Source organism: Pteropus alecto, unplaced genomic scaffold (genome assembly GCF_000325575.1).
Source record: "Pteropus alecto unplaced genomic scaffold, ASM32557v1 scaffold5, whole genome shotgun sequence".
Taxonomy (NCBI): Eukaryota; Metazoa; Chordata; class Mammalia; order Chiroptera; family Pteropodidae; genus Pteropus; species Pteropus alecto.
Genome location: NW_006441953.1, coordinates 30,371,706 through 30,377,101, shown reverse-complemented (window position 1 = coordinate 30,377,101; position 5,396 = coordinate 30,371,706). Strand labels below are relative to the sequence as shown.

The window sequence follows — 5,396 nt, the reverse complement described above, 5'->3', positions numbered from 1 at the left end:
AGCCCCAGAGGGTGCGGGACCCCCACAGCACTCAGCACGGATTCCCACGCCTCTCCCCTCTCTCCCTTCCGTGGTTCCCGGCTGCCTTCTCTGTGCCAGATGCTCCAACTGTGTCTGGACACTGGGAGTCCATCAGTGACAGGACACTGTCATGCCAGAGGCCATGGGAGCCCCGAAGAGCGGCTAACCCCGCCCGGAAGGACAGGAAGCATTCTGGAGGAGGTAGGTGGTGCTTAGGATGAGACTTGATTAAAGGGGCTTGTTTAGATGAGTGGTCCTCAAAGTGTGTGGTCCCCAGGCCAGCAGCATCAGTGCTCCGAACTAGAATCCCTGGGGCAGGGCCCCCAGCCGCAAGGGAGGCTGGGAGATGGAGCGGGACAACCTTCCAGGTGATTCCGGTGCATGCTTCGGTGTGAGAGCCACTTGTCCAGAAAAGCGGGCACTCGCCACAGGGTCCAGCTGGTGCAGAGGCCGAGCTGGGAGGGAGCGAGGCCCATTTGCAGGCGAGAGCGGGAGCGTGGCAGAAGCTACAGGATGCAGCTGGCAGTGGGAAGTGGGCGAGGCCCCGCAGGTGGTTAGGAGCTGGGTGAGGATGTGGACTTTGCCGGAGCTGGATCTGTGATTCTGGCCTCTGCGAGCTGAGTCGTGGGTGGAGTGGCTTTGGTGATGGCAGTGAAATAGTAAATGCTGGCCAAGGGCACTGGTGCAGAAGAGCAAGCCCACCCTTTCAGAGAAGCGGCAGGCTGGAGAGCGGCTTCCTGCCGTCTTTGCGGGCCCGGATGCCACGCTCTGCAGCCCCTCGCAGGGGCCTCGCTGCCAGCCTCCTCTGGATCGCGTCCCAATAAACTTCGCTGTTTCCTTCTGAGTCAGGACTTCCCGGTGACAGGGATTCAGAAAACCCATGACGGTTTGGGGGGCTCAGGTTACCTTTCCACATGTTCGAATTCGGGCCCGGCCAACCCCAGACTGATGTGTTAATGTCCTTCAAATGTCTCCTCTCGTTGGGTCTCTTTGTCACTGACCTTTGTTTTAAGCAGAAACATGGGGAGGGGGTGTCAGCACCAGGTTCGGTTTTGCAAACACTGGACGGGGAATTCTGCTGCTGGGTGCTGGCCATCTGGGGGAGAATCAGTCTGGCCCCAGCCCACCCCCCATGGTGCAGGGAGACGGGTGGCGGGGGGAGCCAGTGGGTGCGTGCCTCACCCTGGAGGACACCAGAGCCAAGGGCTGAAATTCTGTTCCTGACAGCTGGACAGGAGAAGCTACCTTGGACCTGGGGCCAAAACGGGGCTCGTCCCTCCTCTCGGAACTGAGTCTGGGGGTGCAGCCACTCCCCACAGGGCAGCTCTGCTAGCTGGAGAAAGAGGGACCAAGGGCGGGGGCCAGAGGCCAGGCCACGTCCCACCTAATCTCAGACTCGCCAGTAGCCCTGGCTCTCTCCTGGCATGGTGGGTCCTCCTGGGGTCCCCTCACCTGAGGAGGGTTCAGGGCCGTGCGGGGAGGGGGCGTCTGGAGGTCCTGGCACTCTCTGCACCCTATGTTCTCCCTCACAAAGTAAGGTGGCACCAGCCACGCAAGGCACTGTGAACAACGGTGACAGTAAGTGCTCAGGGCACAGGTGACAGCTCCTAAGTGCCCAGGGCCTGTGACCGCACACGCTGCGGCCCTGCTCCTGGTGGCCTGCAGGTGGAAACTGCTGGGACCACGGTCCGCCCCGCCCTTTCCAGACTCCCAGGACGACTGCAGAGGCGCTGGACGTTTTGAACACTGTTAACGGTTTACCTTTAATCCTCATTTAATTTTTTCATATTGTAAAACGTTTATTATTTTAGTCATTAGTTTTCTCGATGTAGGGAAGTATAAAAAACCAAAACGGACCCTATGATTCCCACTCTGATGACTTTCATTGACATTAAACCAGTGGCTCACTTCACACACACTGCGCCCCGGCCCCGTCACACCTGCGTTTCCCTCAGCCCCTCCAGGGCTCCCCACTACTGTTTCTCACAGGTTGGCAGCAAACCACTCTCAGAGGGCCTTGCTACTCCAGGTGTGGCACTTCCACGGCAGAGCAGAGACAGGTGCTTGACCGCAGGATCGGAACCTGCCTTCTGTCAGACCCGGTGGGTGCAGACGCGCAGGGGCTCAGACAGAGCTAGCAGCAGCCCCAAGTGTGAGGCTTCTTTAGCCAGGAGTGTCACTTTAAAAATTAAAAATCTTTTTCCTGTCAAACGTTCAAGGAAGTTGACTCTTCAGAACGCACCCATATGTCTCTGGGCGTCAGGTACTGTACAGCACACCTGGGTTCCAGAGCACAAAGACCCCAGGTGGAGAAAGGACACACGGGATCAAGTTTACACTGTTCGAGATCTCCACAGCCACGCCTCCTACCCCTCCCTGCCTCCCCGTTCCCGCTCAACACTCACAAACCCTCTCCAACATGCCACGCTTCTACCTGCTGATGGACTCCTGGGACCAGTTCTGGACCTCCGTTCCTTGTGCCTGGGGTGCTGTTGTGTAGCTGTGCGTCTGCTTTTGGGCCCAGACCAAGTGTCAGTGGTCAGTTTGAGAAAAGCTTTCTCAAACTCCCCGATGCTGGGTGAACTCCCTCCCCGGTGCTCCCATCATGTTATCGACACAGGGTGTCCACCTGTTTGCCCGTGTCAGTCTTGGTTCATACTTGTGGTCCCAGCTAATTATTACTAGGGCCACCTTCCACTTTCAAAGCTGCCCTGGTTTGACGAATGCTGAACTGTGGTTGAGTCCTCACAGGTCCCCATCCAGTCCCTCGGCACATCCCATCAGCAACACACCTTCAGGGCGCAGTGATCACGCTGCCCCGTGACCCTGCTCTCCACAGGCGGCCTGGCCTCCCAGCTCTCATCCTTGCTCTGCCCCCCGCCTCCCCCCGCCGTCAAGGTTCAACATGGCAGCCAGTGGGCCTCCTCCCGTGTGGTCAGATGGCATCCCTCCTCTCTTTACGCCCTCAACCCGCTCCGTGTCATTCGCAGCTGACGCAATTGCTCCTTGTGACCTGCCATCTCCCATTTGCTCCTTACCACTGGGGTCTCATGCTGCCCCTGGTCTCTGGGCCCTGCTCGTCCCGCCTGCCTGGAATACTTTCCTTGGACATTCCTGTGCGTACCACACATCTTTGCTGAAACGTCACTATCTCAGAGATGCCACCTGACCAACCTAGGTAAAAGGGCAACACCTCCCAACGCTCTGTCTTCCAATGTGCGTTTCCCGTCTCACATAGCCAGTCACTGCTCTAGGTGCCTTACGAATATCAGGTCCAAGTGCACAAGCACGCTGTCTGCTCGTTGACGGAGCCCCGCATCTGTGGGCTCCTGGTTTGTGTGTGGAGTCAAAGACCAGCACCGAGGACACCAAACTGTTAATTGTGTTTACAGGTCTGTCTCGAACTCCTAATTCATCATCTCTCCTGGAAATTCGGACCATGGAACGGCCCAAGGTCACAGTGAATAGGTGACTGAACTTCAGCTTCCTGAAGGTGGGGGCCAGACCAGATTCCTTCCTGAGGTCCTTTCCCGCTGTGCCCTCTCCCGCTTCCCGTGTGCAGTCCCTGCAGCTCAAAGCCCCTGGGGCCACAGGCCTTAGAACACACTCCTAAACCGGAAGCATCCGCCTCCAACCGACAACGCACAATCAATGAGACTTTCACTTTGAAAGAAATTTATTTATCTCACCTTTTCCTGGCCAAGTGACTTTGATCATTTGTACAAAGATTCTAAAAACTGGTTTTCACCATTTGCTTTTCCAGGCAATGAAGTTATCGTAACAAGCTAGAGGTCTGATCTCAATCCCTGTGAAGTCTGCTCTGAGAACCTAGGCTGGACATCACGTGAGCCTGGAAGACGTCTCCTGCTATCAGTCTGGGGCCCACTGTAGCCAGCGCCACGCTTTCCTCCTTGACCCCTCCAGAGGTCATGGGCATTTGTGGCAGAGAAGCCCCTAAAATGCATGATTGTATTATATCAAAACGTTTACCCCAAAGGCAGGAAATACACGTAGTACCTAGAACTCATCCCCTAGCCTAGATTACTCACCAGACAGGTTACTTGACGTTACCAGTTAATTACATCGCTGAGAAAAACCAACCTCCCCCTCCCCCCAAGACTCAGCTCTCTTCCTTGAGCTGAGGAACTGCACAGTCCCCAGATTCGTACATGCCCAACCGCTCTCTGGGCCTTCTCAAGCTTATCCAAAGTAGAAGCATCCACACCCTCGCCTGGGGTTGGGGTTCTTGCTTAAGCAGCTGCAGCCAAGTAGTGTCTTCTCTCTTGCAGACCTCTGACCTCAAGTCCCTCTCATGGAACCCCAAATTCCAGGAAACGTAAAAAAAAAAGCAAAGCACAAGAATATACTTGCAAACTTAAAAAAATACAATAATCACCGTAACAAATATGACCATACAGCAGCTTACAATCTCGGGCCTATTTCTTTACGTGAGAGCATTTAATGATAAGCTGTCTTTTCCAAACTGAATGCACCTGGTAATCATAATCCACATACGGCAGTATAATACTGAAATCATCTACCGGGAAGGTACTGGAGATTTAGCGTTTACCATGGTGAAAACGCAGACAGAAAAACAAGGGACAGAAAAAAGAATGACTCTCTCGGTTTCAGCCTCTCCCAGCAGTCAGTCCTCCTTACCGGCTGAACGGACTCCATCAGCGGATAACCTGGAGTACAAGCGGGAAAATTCATCATCACAACGCCAATACCCAAACCGCCTGTGCATCGGAAGCGCTCGATTTCATCCCAAAGTGTCTTTATGTCTCGCCGCCCTACGACCTAGCGTTTCACTCCAGTGACTGAGCTGAGCCGCATTCTGCAAATATTTTTACCCAAAGTGTCTTTATGTCTCACAGCTACATGCCAAATTACTTTCTTCTAATTACTAACGTTAAAAAGAAAACAAAAAACGATGTTTTAGCGAAAAGCTCATTGGTGTCAGCCTCCCCGCCCGCACCGCCGCCTCCCACCGCCCAGTGTCCACGCGTTCTGCGGCAGGGCGTCACGCAGCACCCTGCGGCGAGCCCGCTGCCCCCCGCGGGCCGAGACGTACCCGCTCCCGCGTCCTTCAGCAACACTCGTAGCTGGCGATTTGCTGGTGGAGCTCCACGAGGCGCCTCCCCATCCGCGCGGCCTCCGCGGCCTTTTTCCCCACCTTCTCGCACAGCTTCATCACCCGCTCCTCCGCCTCGGCGCCCGGGCTGCGCTCGGCCTCCACCTCGCTGGTCATTTCGTCCAGCAGGCTCTCGATCTCCAGCAGCCTTCGGCGGGCGCGCAGGTGCGCGCGCACGTGCTCGCGCTCGAGGGCGGTCACGTCCCGGCGCACGGCGTCGAGCCCCGGGCTCAGGAGCCGC

General features: G+C 56.0%; 1 long non-coding RNA gene across 1 annotated transcript; it reads right to left on the bottom strand.

Annotated features, from left to right (window-relative positions):
- Positions 1-3,679: 3,679 nt before the first annotated feature.
- On the bottom strand, positions 3,680-5,390 carry LOC112485509. The gene is made up of 2 exons (XR_003048487.1): positions 5,096-5,390; positions 3,680-4,709 (listed from the first exon to the last, which is right to left on the bottom strand). It is a non-coding gene; the product is annotated as an uncharacterized LOC112485509 (long non-coding RNA).
- Between the last annotated feature and the right edge of the window lie 6 nt (positions 5,391-5,396).